This window comes from Bufo bufo, chromosome 10, assembly GCF_905171765.1.
Source record: "Bufo bufo chromosome 10, aBufBuf1.1, whole genome shotgun sequence".
Lineage (NCBI taxonomy): Eukaryota > Metazoa > Chordata > Amphibia > Anura > Bufonidae > Bufo > Bufo bufo.
This window is the reverse complement of record NC_053398.1, coordinates 93,448,309-93,465,410: the sequence shown is the minus strand read 5'-3', so window position 1 is coordinate 93,465,410 and position 17,102 is coordinate 93,448,309. Positions and strand designations below refer to the sequence as shown.

The window sequence follows — 17,102 nt, the reverse complement described above, 5'->3', positions numbered from 1 at the left end:
CAGTCACCACCATACAGAATAATGACCCCCAGTGCCCCCCCATACAGTATAACCCCTAGTGTGGGGGCCACTGAGGGTCATTATTCTGAATAGGGTGCGACTGGGGGTTATTATTCTTAATGAAGGGCCACTGTGGGGTCATTATACTGTGTGTGGGGCCACTGGGGGTTATTATACTGTGTTTGGGGGCATTGGGGGGTCATTATACTGTGTGAAGGGCCACTAGTGGTCATTATACTGTATAGTGGTCACTGGTGGTCATTATACCATGTGGGAGCCACAGAGGGACATGTAAATGTACAAAAATGCCTCAAGGGGGCCCACTGGGATTTATCGCCCAAGGGCCCACATGAACCTGGAGCCGGCCCTGCTGGTTGCCCGACCAAACAAAGTAATCAGGGTGAAGGTCCTTGGTAAGAGAGGTGACCAAAGCCAATGGTTGCTGAGCTGCAAAGATCCTTTGTGCAGATGAGAGAGACTTCCAGAAGGTCAACCATCACTGCAGCACTCCACCAATCTTGGATTTATGGCAGCGTGGCCAGAAAGAAGCCTCTCCTCAGTAAAAGACATGTGAAAGCCCACCTGGAGTATGCAAAAAGCACCAAAATTACTCTGACTGTGAGAAACAAGAATCTCTGGTCTGATGAAACCAAGATTGTACTTTTTGGCCTAAGTTCTAAGCATCATGTTTGGAGGAAACCAGGCACTGACCAATACCATCCCTACAGTGAAGCATGGTGGTGGCAGCATCTTACTGTGGTTATGTTTTCCAGAGACTTGGGTAGGGAGAATTTCCAGCATGGAGTGAAAGCTGAATGGAGCAAAGTACAGGCATACTCTTAATTAAAACCATATCCAGAGGGCTCTGAAGCTCAGACTGGGCTGAAAGTTCAATTTCCAACAAGACAGTTAGCCTTAGCACATCGCCAAGACAACGAGGAGTTGCTTAGGGCCAACTCTGTGAATGTCCTTGAGTGGCCCAGCCAGAGCCCTGACTTGAACCCAATCAAATATCTCTGGAGTGTTTACCCAGTTTATAGATGTATTCATCACCTACATCTATATCTGGACATTAAAAATTCCGAACTGCATCAATTATCTCTAGTCGACAACTTTATTAGTCATGACATCCAACTTTTCCTACAAAGCTGTGTGGTGCTTCCTCTGCTCCTATTCTTGCTTAGTTCTTCCCTTCCTATGTTCTCACTGGACTCTCTATTTATAAAAATTTTAGTCATTGACTATAAAGTACTGATTGGTCATACTAGGGATAATTGTATATTTTTTGAAGGAATGTGCTTCTATATATCCAAATAAGGCAAGTTGGAATATGTTATCATTCTCTTCTGGCCCAAGCTGCTACCAACAGTTGTGATATGGATGCTTGGATGTACACATGAAGATAATTATCAGCTCCTGTGTATTCCATCACAACTACCTGACACATCCATCTCCATACCTGGTGTAGAGGGAAGTGTCTATATTGGGTGTATATAAACCTGCTCTCCCCCCTTCTGTACTTCTGTATAGGGACTGTTTATAACATGTGTGATTTGCCATTTTGTACCTGGGGGTTAGTACTCTCATTTACACATTGGACGGGAATTCTTTTGTATCTTTGTCTGTACAGATCCTGAGCCTCAGGATGTTTATTGGCAGTTATCTGTTACAGTCTGAGTGCATGCATTCCGTCACACGTACAAGAGGATGTCATATCCCTGTGCCTTAGGTTGGGGCGGGGGAACAGAGCTCCTTTGTGCTAATTTTAGCCCAAGCCAGGAAGAAGGAGCTCTCTCTACACATATGGAAAACCAGCTGGGCAGACCCATAAGCAAGGAACCCTCCTGAAAACTCCTGAATCTGGCTAAGTAACCCCTGGAACCCTCTGATACCCCTGCATTGCCAGTCCCATATTCCCCCTGCCATAATCCCTATACCACCCTTTCCCTGCCATAGTCTCCCTGATCCCACTGCTATATTCCTGCCACTCTCCCTGCAATATCCCAGTAACTCTTTTACCCTATAACCCTCTCCCTGCCATAACCCTCTCCCTGCCATATCCCTGATTTCTTGTTATGCATGCATAGGGAGTCCGCTGTGATAGTGAAACTGTACTGTGAGTCAGTATAACACGCAGAAGACAGGCGTGACTCTTAGAATCACTTCACACTTCACTTATTTGGTCAGTTACGGGGCCAAAACTGACCAAACAACTCAAGTGTGACCTTATAGGTCAATGTTAGTGCCAGGTATGAGGAACCGTGCAGTGGCCCAAGATTCTACTATAGAATGAAAGAGCACACTCCTTTTACACCGTCGTCAGCTGATTCCACATAGATTTCTACAGAACCTGTTCTGTTACACACTGATACAAGTAATGCCTCACTGAGTGGAGTTGACATCACTGTTTATTTTGCCCTTCTTCTCAATCATGATAAGAACAACCCCCAAAAAATGGATCCTGTCTTTTGAGCATCCGCCTTCACATAGTCAGCATTTGGTCAGTAATCCATCAGTATTGCTAAGGCCCAAAAAAAAAAAAAAACAGGAGTGGATCCAAAACAGAGATAGCAACAGCATGAGGAGTCAACCAGTGGCCCAGTTACAGAGTGGTGAGGTGGCAATCGCGTGAGGAGTCAACATAGTGGTCAAACCACTGTGTAGTATCAAACCAGGTTTGGGTCAAAAACACTGAACAGGTACAGATCTTTCCATTACACCTTATCTCTGAGTAGACTTCACTACAGGTTTTGGCTGACAAAAACAATGGAAATAAATGACCAAATAACTGAAGTGTGAACTCATCCTAAAGTGTGTAGTATCCGGTCACTATTTCACACCAACTTCGCAACTACTGATTGACGCATATTTTTATTTATTTTTTTAAGCCCAAGGAGAGTGCTTTCTTCAGCTGTGCACCAAAATCGTGCAGCATGCCAGACCGCACTTTCATCCCAGAAGCAAGGATGGATGGATGGATGTATTATATATAAACTAAATACACCCCAAAACTGGTTGTATCAGACCGCACTTTCACTACATAATCAAGGATGTATAGAAGTACTTATATACAAACTAAATACACCCCAAAACTGGGTCTATCAGATCGCACTTTCATCCCAGAAGCAAATATGGATGGATGGATGTACCTATATAAAAACAAAATACACCCCAAAACTGGTTCTATCAGACCGCACCTTCACTACAGAATCAAGGATGTATGGAAATACTTATATATAAACTAAATACACCCCAAAACTGGATGTATCAGACTGATTTTTCATCCCAGAAGCATGGATGGATGTTTTTTGCCCTATAAGACGCACCGGCCCATAAGACGCAGCTAGGTTTTAGAGGAGGATAATAAGAAAAAAATATTTTCCATTACACCTCAGGTCAGACCAGCAATGAGACACCCAATGTTAATCACACCTCAGCTCACAGCCGCAATCAGACCCCCAATGTTAATCAGACCTCAGATCAGCCCCCCAATGCCTCAGATAAGCCCCCCATTGTCAGCCATAAGCCCCCCATGTCAGCCATCATGCCCTCATGTCAGCCATCATGACCCCATGTAAGCCATCAGCGCAAATAAAATACCTTACCTCTCCTGCTCCTGGACGCAGCCACTCCTCACCACCAGCGCTCTCTCTCTTCTTCTTGGTTCTCGGCTATCAGCTGTGAAGGCTGCGCACAGTAAGGTCACATGGTGCGGAGCCCTGCACAGCAGACAGCCGAGCGGAGGACCAGGAAGCTGTCACGGATGGTGTTGCAGAAAACAAGAAGTAACAAATAAAGATCCGACTAACTTGATCCCAAACTAAGGAACACAAGGGTAAGCCCTATTAAACCCCTAGAGCTCTCCCTGGCTGCTCAGCCCATGCAAAGATCTCAATGATAGAAAGTTGCATGTTCACGTACCTCGACTGTGTGACACCTGAACACTCTATAATAGTGAGGGGACACGACCACTGGCTCCCTGCACTTAATACGGAGGGAGTCAGGGTCACCTAGAATCAAGTCAACAGGAAAACACAATACAGAAATAGACTTATCTTGAGGAACCAGCAGTAGCAACTTCATGCAGTGAAACCAATCCAGGAAGTAGTATAAACCGCAAGGTGAGGCAGTATGGGAGGAGATATATATAGGGAGGCAATCACTGCTAATAGATGACAGCTGGGAGAGGGAGAAGAGATGTCAAAGCAAAAGCAAAACAAAAGAACATCATGCAGGAGGTACTGAAGAACGTCTGTCAGAACTCCTCAGAGATCTGGCGGTGACAGTACCCCTCCCTCTATGAGTGGACTCCGGACACTCAGAGCCCACCTTCTCAGGATGGGACCTATGGAATGCCCTGAGAAGACGAGTGGCCTTAATGTCCGCCACTGGAACCCACATCCTCTCCTCAGGACCATAATCCTCCCAATGAACGAGGTACTGAAGAGAACCGCGGACAATACGAGAGTCCACAATCCTAGAGACCTGAAATTCAAGTTTACCATCAACCACAATCGGAGGAGGAGGCAAAGAGGAGGGTACAGTGGGTTGGACATAAGGTTTTAATAGGGACTTGTGAAAAACATTATGGATCTTCCAAGTCTGAGGAAGATCAAGACGGTAGGCAACGGGATTGATGACGGACAAGATAAACTTAGGACCCAACTTCCAGGAGGGAACCTTCAATTTGATATTCTTAGTAGACAACCACACCAGATCACCAACATTGAGGTCCGGACCAGGCACACGTCTCTTATCCGCCACACGCTTATATCTCTCACTCATGCTCTTTAGATTATCTTGAATCTTTTGCCAAATAGATGACAAAGATGAGGAGAATCTCTCCTCATCAGGTAAACTAGAAGCCCCCTCTCCAGAGAATGTCCCAAACTGCGGATGAAACCCATATGCACCAAAAAATGGTGACTTATCAGAGGACTCCTGACGACGGTTATTTAAAGCAAACTCAGCAAGGGAGAGAAAAGAACACCAATCCTCCTGATTCTCCGCCACAAAACAGCGCAGATATGTCTCCAGATTCTGATTGACGCGCTCTGTCTGGCCATTCGACTGCGGGTGGAAAGCAGAAGAGAATGACAACCGAACCCGCAAGCGAGAACAGAAAGCCTTCCAGAATCTGGAAACAAACTGCGTGCCCCTATCAGAGACTATGTCTGAAGGAATACCATGCAATTTGACAATGTGATCAATAAATGCCTGCGCCAGCGTTTTAGCATTGGGCAACCCAGGAAAAGGAATAAAATGCGCCATTTTGCTAAAACGGTCCACCACCACCACCACCAGAATCACAGTCTTCCCTGAGGAACGAGGCAGGTCCGTAATGAAATCCATGGACAGATGTGTCCAAGGACGGGAAGGAATGGGTAACGGAAGGAGAGGATCTGATGGCCGTGAATGAGGGACTTTGGCACGAGCGCAGGTCTCGCAAGCTGCCACACCCCTCAACTGACTTACGAAGAGCCGGCCACCAGAATCTCCGAGCAATGAGATCCACTGTGGCCCTCCCCCCGGGTGCCCAGCAAGGACAGTATCGTGGTGCTCTTTAAAAACCTTGTGTCGTAAAGCGAGAGGCACAAACAACCTCCCAGGAGGACAAAGATCAGGAGCCTCTGCCTGGGCTGCCTGAACCTCTGCCTCCAATTCAGGATAAAGAGCAGACACAACCACCCCTTCAGCCAAAATGGGACCCGGGTCTTCAAAGTTCCCCCCTCCCGGAAAACAATGCGACAGGGCATCTGCCTTCACATTCTTAACCCCAGGGCGGAACGTGACAACAAAATTAAACCTTGAAAAGAACAAAGACCATCTGGCCTGTCTCGGGTTCAGACGCTTGGCTGACTCCAAGTAGGCCAGATTCTTATGGTCGGTAAACACGGTAATAGGGTGTCTGGCTCCCTCTAGCCAATGGCGCCATTCCTCAAAAGCTAGCTTGATGGCCAACAACTCCCTATCTCCCACATCGTAATTTCTCTCTGCGGAGGAGAGTTTCTTCGAGAAAAAGGCACACGGTCGCAATTTGGCAGGAGAGGGACCCCGAGACAAGACCACACCCACCTCAGAAGCGTCCACCTCAACAATGAAGGGTAGAGAGATATCAGGTTGTACCAAGATGGGAGCGGAAGCAAAACTCTCTTTGATACTAGATAAGGCCTTACGCGCCTCTACCGACCAGGAGGAAAAATCTACCCCCTTCCTAGTCATATCAGTCAGTGGGTTAACAACAGAGGAATAATTCAAAATGAACTTCCTGTAATAATTGGCAAAACCTAAAAAGCGCATCAGCGACTTCTGATTCTCAGGAAGCTCCCAATCAAGCACAGCGCTGACCTTCTCGGGGTCTATGCAAAAACCAGAAGCGGAGAGAAGAAAACCCAGAAATTTAATTTCTGGAACCGCAAACACACATTTCTCCAGTTTAGCGTACAATTTATTCTCCCGCAGAATAAGCAAGACCTGACGTAGGTGGTCCCTATGAGTTTTGAAATCAGGAGAAAAAATCAAAATGTCATCTAGATACACTAGTACAAATTTCCCCATTAAATGATAAAAAATGCTGTTCACAAAATGTTGGAAGACGGCTGGAGCATTCATCAAACCAAAAGGCATAACCAAATTCTCAAAATGGCCCTCAGGGGTATTGAAGGCCGTCTTCCATTCGTCTCCTTCTCTGATCCTGACCAGGTTGTATGCCCCTCTTAAATCCAACTTGGAAAAAACTTTAGCCCCAACAATCTGGTTAAACAGGTCCGGGATCAGAGGAAGCAGATAAGGGTCACGAATTGTGATACTGTTCAGCTCCCTGAAATCCAGACATGGTCTTAAAGAACCATCTTTTTTCTTAACAAAAAAGAAACCAGCGGCAACAGGTGACTTCGAGGGTCGTATGTGTCCCTTTCTCAGGCTCTCAGAGATATAAGAACGCATAGCAACCCTTTCAGGTTGGGAGAGATTGTATAAACGAGATTTAGGCAGCTTGGCGCCTGGGATGAGATTAATAGGGCAATCGTACTCCCGGTGAGGGGGCAGCTCCTGAACACCACTCTCAGAAAACACATCCGAAAATTCAGAAAGAAAAGATGGTACAGTCTTAGTAGAAACCTCTGAAAGAGACGTCGAGAGGCAATTCTCTCTGCAAAAGTCACCCCAACCATTTATTTGCCTCGCTTGCCAATCAATGGTGGGGTTATGTTTAGTGAGCCAGGGTAGCCCTAACACTAGAGGTGTAGGTAACCCTCCTAGGACGAAACATGACATATCCTCAACATGAGCATCAGCCACAATCAAACGGATATTGTGAACTATGCCCTTTAACGATTTTTGAGAAAGTGGAGCGGAATCGATAGCAAAAACAGGTATGTCCTTTCCCAAAGTGCATACCTGGAAACCATGTGTTATAGCAAATTGATTATCAATGAGATTGACAGCTGCTCCACTATCTAAAAAAATCTCACAAACAATATTCTTGCTCTCTAGCGCCACCCTGGCAGGTAGGACAAAACGGGAACTACAAGCAAACGGAAAACTTTCAATTTCCGGATCAACCTTGCCAATAGTAACAGATGGAACGTTTTTAGAGGACTTTTTTCTTTTTGTTTCTTTATTACCCTCAAAAAACTCCCTGAATATACCCTTCTACTTCTCCCTTATGCTGGAGGGGGTGTGGCAAGGTGGGTTCACTGCTTCATGTGGTCGTGCCCAATTATTGCTAATTTCTGGAATCAGGTATTTGTGTTGTTAGGAGAACTGTCCAAAAATAAGATCTCCCAAACCCCAGAACTTGCTCTATTATTCCTGGGTATCCAACAATTCCACCCTTCATATAGACCCATAATAGGGCATGTCATGCTCAGTGCTAAGCTGATTATTACTCGCCATTGGAAAGAGTTGTCTCCCCCTGACATCTTAGAAGTGATAACTGAGTTAAATCCAACCTGTCGATATGAGAAAATGATTCCTCCCTCAATGCTTTCCCCAGTGAAATATAAATACACTTGGAACCCATGGATGGTTCACCCGAAGTCTTCCCTCTAGCAGATCTTCACATATTGACCCCCTGTTAGGAGAAAAGTCGTGGATTCCTCTTAGTGTCTTCATATCTGGGTCCCTCCTGATGCTAAGCCTTATTAAGAGACGGATCTCTTTATTACTATTAGTTATTTATAGTTTTGCATTAGAATTCTGGATTTTTATTATCTAGTTAGGGCCAACAAAGGCCCAGTTGAGTTACTAAAGTAGTCATAGCTACCTTGTCGATATCTAAACTTAGATGTGACAACAACTGTGACTAATATTCATTCACAAAGATACTATATTTTACATGGTTGTCAATATATATGCAACTTTATTAAATGTAAATTTTCATAACCTGCATGTAATAAAACATAACGTAACGTATGTTAATTGAAGTTTGAGCATATTGTACATTATCATCTGTCAGTGGCTGCGTCCAATTCTTAATAAAAATGATGGAATAAAAAAAAAAAAAAAAATCCCTGAATCTCCTAGAGGGACAAACATTTGCCAAATGATTTATACCTCCACAACAGAAACAAACCCTCCTCTGAGAGCTGAATCCTCTATTGTTAGAGGCAAGCAAACCCAGCTGCATGGGCTCCGGCTCAGAGAGGATTGAGAGAGACTGAGGCTCCTGCGCACTGAATGAGACCACCGCACTGTCCTTGGACTGAGTATGGCAGGAAGGAGTGATCTCTCCTCTCTCTCTAAGATGCCTGTCAATACGAACAGCCCGAGACATGGCAGACTCCAAGGAGGTAGGTCTCTCATGAAAGGCAAATGCATCTTTCAATCCCTCTGAAAGACCATGGCAAAATTGACTTCGGAGTGCAGCATCATTCCAACCAGTATCAGCTGCCCATCTCCGAAATTCTGAACAGTATATCTCTGCGGACTGTTTACCCTGGCATAAAAGACGCAGTTTAGATTCAGCCAGAGCAATACGATCCGGATCATCATATATTTGACCCAGGGCTAAAAAAAATGCATCCACTGAACAGAGAGGCCGTGCCCCCACCGGCAGCGAAAAGGCCCAGGACTGAGCATTATCCCTGAGCAGCGAGATGATGATCCCCACCCTCCGCTCCTCATCACCAGAGGAATGGGGAAGTAGGCGAAAATGGAGTTTGCAAGCCTCTCTAAAACGAACAAAATTCTTACTACCCCGGAGAACGTATCCGTAAGCGAGATTTTAGGCTCAGAACAAATTCCATGAATATATCCCCACATTAGTCCTTGGGACCATGAATATATCCCCACATTAGTCCTTGGGACTATGAATATACCTTACATTAGTCCTTAGGGACTCCTTCCCCCTTTACCAACTCTACCATCCTGATAGTCATAGCCCCTTTAAGGCCTCTTTCCCTTCTTTCACAGGGCCATCTAGGGTGCATTTTTCAGGGTCAGGTTCCGGACGGGGCCACCCCTTGCGGGGCCAGGACCTCGTGTTAGGAGGTTAGGGCACAACAGGCCAAGTAGGGCAATAACAGGGTTAGACTTTTTCCCTGTGGCCCTCAGCCATCAAGACCTAACCGACTGACAGTCGCAACCAGGTTCAAAGATATCTTCTTTTGAACAGTGGACTACACGGTCCGGGGCATCCTTTACCGGTAAGACCTACCCTGCATTTTTTGCCTATTGGCATACTAGTAGACCTTGGGTACACCGCCCAGGGCTTCTAAATAGTGTATATGTTTTTTGGTCACCTCCACTTTTGCTCCTATCTATGGGCATAAATGGACCTGACCTATAAGTGACCTTACTATTGTTTGTTATTATTTATGTGGTTTGTCTGGTAGGGGCTCACCCTCTTAGTTTTTAATCGTCCTAATAAAACACAGATTTTAATACGTGACGGCCCCTTTTTCTTACAAATTCCATGAACGCAAGCAGAAACGGTCACCTGAAACTGAGAGACAGTTTTACGGAGATCTGCTACCTCCAATGAAAGACCCTGCATGTGGTCAATCAAGGCTGAAACCGGATTCATGCTTAAGACGGTTTTGGCGGTTTATAATGTCACGGATGGTGTTGCAGAAAACAAGAAGTAACAAATAAAGATCCGACTAACTTGATCCCAAACTAAGGAACACAAGGGTAAGCCCTATTAAACCCCTAGAGCTCTCCCTGGCTGCTCAGCCCATGCAAAGATCTCAATGATAGAAAGTTGCATGTCCACGTACCTCGACTGTGTGACACCTGAACACCCTATAATAGTGAGGGTACACGACCACCGGCTCCCTGCACTTAATACAGAGGGAGTCAGGGTCACCTAGAATCAAGTCAACAGGAAAACACAATACAGAAATAGACTTATCTTGAGGAACCAGCAGTAGCAACTTGAAGCAGTGAAACCAATCCAGGAAGTAGTATAAACCGCAAGGTGAGGCAGTATGGGAGGAGATATATATAGGGAGGCAATCACTGCTAATAGATGACAGCTGGGAGAGGGAGAAGAGATGTCAAAGCAAAAGCAAAACAAAAGAACATCATGCAGGAGGTACTGAAGAACGTCTGTCAGAACTCCTCAGAGATCTGGCGGTGACAGAAGCGGTGAGTACAGATCCTTCATCGCTTCCCGGTACTAATGAATACTTCATTAGTATTCGCCCCATAATTTGGAGGCAAAAAACTGCGTCTTACGGGGCGAAAAATACGGTACTTATATATAAACAAAATACACCTGAAAACTGATTGTATCAGACTGCACTTTCACTACAGAATCAAGGATGGATGGAAGTACTTATATATAAACAAAATAACCCCAAAACTGGTTGTATCAGACCGCACCTTCACTACAGAATCAAGTATGTATGGTAGTACTTACAGTATATATAAACTAAATACACCCCAATCAAATTTTTCCTGAAATTCTGATCAAATTTCCCTTTGTCAACTTCGATTCACTCATCTCTAGTTGTAACCCCTGGATATGAGCATGTGATGGAAAAATGAATCAAGCCAGCAGAGGAAGCAATATAGATAATATCAATACATTAGTAAGGGGCTTGTATTAACTTTCTTTACATGATAAATGCCATTTGTTGAAGTGAGGCAACAGCATATGAAGGAGAACTGTTCTCCCATTTGTCTTTTGTGATCAAAGGAAGGATCAGATCCCAAACATGGGGAGAGAGGAAACATTCTCTAACATTTCAGGGCAATCAAACAGGGAAATTTCAAATACAGTATGGTTCTAAAACATCTAACATGTGAGGATAGGTCTGTGCTACATTAAGCAACATAGAAAACATAAGTCAGGTAGCAAAACTGCAGTTTCTACATCTGTATGATATCAAGTATTAATTTGTGATGTAACTTGTGAAGATTGTTTAAAGGGGTTGTTCAATATTTAAATATTGATAGCCTATCTTTAGGATAGGTCAAGAATATCTTATTGATGGGGATCTGACTCTTGGGACCCTGATGATCAGCTGTTTGAAGGGTCGGCAGCTCTCGTTGCTATACATTGTATAGCAAATGGCTTTAGTATTGGCACTTGAATGGAACTGAGCTGCAGAAAGGCCATGTGACTGATGGACATGACATCAGAGGCTGCAAAACAGGCTGCAGCACACATCAATAATTAAATGTAATTTGTCACCAGTAAATTCACTTGTAAACCAGGTAAAATGCTTTAAAGATACTTTTCATTTGCTTAATTCGGAGAGAAACTACTTTTAATCCATGTACAAATAAGCCATTAAGCACACCAAGGGTGGGCCCAAGCCCCCTTGCTTCTACTGCCTTCTTCTTGATTGACGGGGCCAGGTTCCTATATAATCATCTCATCTAACCCTGTCAGTCAATAACATCGACCAACAATAGCTACTAATTTCCACTTGCTCAATTTTCTTTTCTGCCCACAGCACTATTCTGTGAGATTTCTGGTCTACATGGGAGCTTAAAAATTTTGTAAAATTGGAGGGCTACCAAGAACATGTTTTCATCTGTCAAATATTATGAAAGCTATGCACAGTGTTTGAAAAACAAAAACTTTCATGGTGCAATTTGTATGGCAACAATTGGAAGGTTTTCTTTTTTGCTGTATGTAACCAATGCTGTATGGAACTAATACTCAGATTTACTGTGACTTACAATTGACTACATGTCACCACATAGTCTGGCCCTTAACGTGTCTGGTTTAAAGCCTAATTTCCTCCTAAAATAAACACATTCCGGAATTTTACTTTCTCTGTTTTTGTTAACTCAACTGATACATTTACCACAGGGGTCATCCACAAGGTTTCCTAGAACTCTGAATGACAAACCTGCCTAGTTATGAAGTGCTTCGGGGCAGTGGCGTACTATAGCTAGAATTGACTGGGCCCCACAGCAAATTTTTGATTGGGGCTGCATCCCACAGTAATTTTTTAGCGACCCCTTCCTTTCATTCTATTCCTGTGGCAAGTAAAGATCGCTCTCTCAGACCAGGGACGGCTGCTGTTCCATCAGTTTTTTACATTGTCTATACTGTCATTGTATCTAATTTCATTGTGTAATACTGTTGAGGGGGCCCTGACCAAATCCTTTAGTCCTCCTCCTCCTAGATGGGCCCCTTCTGGGTCAGGGCCCCAAAGCTGCAGCTTCCCCTGTTTCCCCTATAGCTACGGCCCTGCTCCGGGGCCAAGAAATATAGAAATGTATAACTAGGCAGATAACTAGCCTAGGATTGGAATATTAATGTAACAGGCAAAATCTCATATTTGCTAAATAAAAAAATGAAAAGTAAGAAAACATTTAACAAATGTTATTTTTTTAAATGTTGTTGTGCTTTTTATTGCACTATAGATTTCTTAGCTTGACAACTTGATAAGCTGTAAAATATTTTCATGCTAGTCATGCTTAGGGTAATTGCCAGTTTAAGCCAAGCTCCTTTTGTCCATGAAATTATTTGCTTTCTTCCATTTCCACCCTCTGTTATTCCCCTTTCTAGGAAAATGTTGTGTATATTTCATTTGGACACACTCCAACAATTACATTCATTACACACAGAATCAGATGCCGTTAGCTCAGGCTGAATTCTCTTCTAATTACTCCTGGGACAGCAGGTTAATTTTCTGCACTGTAATTAGATGTTAATTAATGTTTCTTCATTAGTATCTGGGTGTGTTGTAAAAAAAAATAAAACTCTGCAGCTTGCAAAATAAGTAAGAAATCTCCCCAAAATGTATTCTCCTTGAAGAAGTGACAGTATGAAAATGTTAAGATAAATGATCCTGTACGTTTCATAGCTTTTACTGTAAATAACTTTCAGCTAAATGTCATCATGTAGGAGAAAACACTTATCAGGCTTCTGCAGAACTGTGTCCAGATGTGGCAATAAAAGAACACATTTAGAAGAGAAGAAAATGTGTTCTTCCTGTGTTTTAGCACGGAACTCTTTTTATAAGCTGTAAGGGTAGATACACACTTGTCATTTTGCAAAACATTTTTTAACAGTGTTTTTCTGTGCTTTTTTAGCAGTGAAAAATACTGCGCCCAGATGTTGGCCAATAGTAAATATAGTATATGTAATAATAGTAACAGAATAGTGTAAAACACCCTACAAACATAGCATTTTTTCTATGGAGCTTAAGGGTGATCCTAGGGGCCCCAAAATAACCACATGCATTTTTTAGGGTACCTGCATTTTTTCAGTTGTTCTGGAGTCGTTTCTTTGGGCGTATTTTGCAAACAGTGTGTTTAATCAGTTGAATTTTCTTCATGGTACTTTTTCCCTTACTGAAAACATGATGTAAAAATGCTTTAAAAATTACATAAGCTACAGCATGTACAGCAAAAGTGTTTGTGTGTCCTGCGTTTCTTTTCCCATAGATCTTCAGCTAACATCTGGAGCTGGTGTCTTACTGCAAAGAATGCACCAAAATGCAGCTGCAAAAGTTGCCACTAAAAATGCAAAAGTGCAGAAAAAACGTTAGGTAAAAAACCTATGTGTGAACCCACACTTAAGGCAGTTTCCTGAATTTTTTTGGCCCCTGGCAGAAAAAAAAGGCTTCATGCACATGATTGTATTTTGGGTCTGCATCCGATCTGCATTTTTTGCGGGTCAGATGCGGACCCATTAACTTCTATGGGGCCGCAAAAGATGTAGACAGCACTTCGTCTGCTGTCGGCATCCGTATGTCAGTTCTGTGCCGTCTGCAAAATTATAGAGCATGTCTTATTCTTGTCCGCATTCCGGTCAAGGATAAGACTGTTCTATTAGGGGCAGGTCGTTACGTTCAGCAAAATGCGGAATGCGCATGGCTGGTATACGTGTTTTGCGAATCCGCAATTTGGAAACCGCAAAACAGCCAATGGTCATGTGCATGAGCCTTAAGGGCTCATGCTTACGACCTTTGCCATTTTTGCATATCCGGAAAACACATATACCCGCTGTGTGTTCTGCATTTCGCACAACACAACATCCTTCCCTCTATGTAACTGTCCTATCATTGTTTGTAAAACAGGCAAGAATATAATTTTTTGGTGGGGCCGTGGAATGGACATATGGATTCAGACAGCACATGGGTGTACTGTCCGCCTCTCTTGTGCCGCTATTGAAGTAAATCGGTCCGCATCCGACCCGCAAAAAATGCGGAATGGATACGGACCAAAAATGTCCAACTGAATCAACTGAATTCTTTTTAATAAAATTATTATAATATTTTTTTTTAAACAAAGGTCAGTTGGACAGAGTTCACTATGATATATGGTCAGTAACTGTGATATCGCCAACACGTCAAGTAAACTAGTCTGTAACCAACTGAATCTTTTTAAATAAACTTTGCACTTTCACTTTACTGATTTGGCCTCCTAATTTTCCTTACATTCATCTGAATTTTAGAAGGTTCTGCAAACTGATTCTCTATTAGCCCCACATAAACTACTTTTATTGACTCTTCCAATTACAGTTACTTCTTTTCTAACTGGGCAACTCAAGTTGCAAAGAGGGATTAGCCCTTTCTACTTCTATACTCGCTGAACATCAACTCAACCTATTAAAATGGTGGATTTTATTAACCCTTTCACCATAATCTATATTGAAGAACAGTTTACATAAAACCCCTACGTAGTTTCCGTTAGCACTAATCACCATGAAGCACACTTGAAACTGTTGACACCATCAAAAATGTTTCCCAATGTCTTTGAGAAGTGCTGGATTGGCTATGATAAGCTGGGTATGCTTTTACTTTTGCGAGTACCCACTGCTCTCCTCATTTTGGAAGTCTATTCAGTTATCTCTTTATATAATTTCCACTATATTCTCCCCAGAATTAAATCTATTACTATTAGGGATAGAAACAATCCTAAAACTGTCATGAGAGGTTGTATGCGATATATTAATGACTGCTATTACATCAGTTGCGCAAATACAGAAATTTTCTGAAATCTCTACTTCGCATCTCATCAACAGTAAACCAAAAAACAAAGAAAAAAAATTATAATTACGAAATGAACATGACTGCTTGCAATCAACGAAGTGGAACAAATTAATACTAGATAAGCGAGTAAATCAGTCTTGTACTCAGAACTTGTTTTATGTCGACCCTATAAGATATTAAAATATGTCAATCTGTGGATTGTTTTTGCTAAACATATAGAGTACTGTATCTTTTACTTTAAAATTCAGTAAAGTACAATAAAACATAGATTACTGCAATGTACTTCTTTGTAGCCTTCCCTCTAGGATCCTTATACCCCTCCAATCCATCCACTGCTTCATTTTTTAAAGGAGTTTTTCAGGATTCTTATACTATTAATGACCTATCCCCAGGATAAGCCATCAGCTCTGACAGATGGGGGTCCGAGAATAAGCCATCATTCCAAAAAATCTTGGAAAATCATTTTAACCCTTCACCATACATGTATGGCAGCCAGAAGTAAGTTTGTTCAAGTGCTACTGGTCAGACCACAGATAGCATATACTTAAAACATAATGTTTATTAGTCAATACCATAAAAGAGCATTAGACTAAGATGATAACTGTTAAATAGCCAAAATGCAATCAGAATCACCCTAGCATACCCTAGTACCAACATGCTCACTCAAAACTACCATACTAGAAAGGACGACCCCAACTTCAAACCAGACCCTCAATGACCCTAGATTGAAAAACAAGGCAAGAGAGGAGACACTCCAAGATCAGGAAGAGAGGGAAGGTTAGGCAACAGAAAAATGTTCCCAAAAATACAGTCAGTAGAATATCCATCAATTCGGTAAAGATGGCACCAAATATATATCTAACAACACTGAAAGGGCATAATTTAAAACATCATTTTTTATTAACGGTTAAAATCCAGACTAATATGTAATCTTGTTCAGCAGGTAACTGCAACTAAAACATGGTTTTGTCAATGACATGCTACAAATTTAAAGCCATTTTATCATGTTTACAGTATATGTATAATAATTGTATGACATACCCCCATGAAGGAGTCATGCAGCACCCAACCTTTTATGGTATAATGGCATTGGTACTTTTGGGGGTTAAGCCACTGGTACAATAGTATTACTTCACATCTTGTTGTAGATAGGTTATGGAGTGGATGAGGACCATGAACCATAATCAATCTCTTAACATGGTATCTTCAAATGGCTGTCCTTGTAAGGTGAATCCCTGCACTCTCCCTCTGCAGAGCAGCCCTGACAAGGGTGACGCCACTCAGTAGCCCTATTAGGCCCTAGATAGCCCTAAAATAAAAATAAAAACAATGAACCAAGAGTATTATTGTGGCCCAGATGTGTTTCTGCTGGGTGTTTATTCAGTGTATTGAGAGGTATAATGATTCGACTGGTTATTGATTATTAAATGGGCAGTGGAAATGTGTGTCCACCTCAAAGTGCATATTTATGGACAGCTTAACCATATTCTGGCTAAGAGCACTTCACCAAAAGGTTCTATAAAAAGAAAAGACACCTTCCACCTCCCAGTCTGATCACCTATGGTAGGCTACTCTAAAGGGATACACCCCTCCTTCTATCTAAACCAAATCTGAATTAATATCCCCATGGACTGACACTGTAACTATGGCACATCAAGGACTCATGGTGTGCACCGATCTCAAGCAGCCAATTCTTTG

General features: G+C 42.6%; 1 long non-coding RNA gene across 1 annotated transcript; it reads right to left on the bottom strand.

The window, feature by feature from the left end:
* Nucleotides 1–223: 223 nt before the first annotated feature.
* LOC120980796 lies at nt 224–8,853 on the bottom strand. Its single transcript, XR_005774578.1, has 3 exons — nt 8,842–8,853; nt 7,059–7,060; nt 224–370 (listed from the first exon to the last, which is right to left on the bottom strand). It is a non-coding gene; the product is annotated as an uncharacterized LOC120980796 (long non-coding RNA).
* Nucleotides 8,854–17,102: the final 8,249 nt, after the last annotated feature.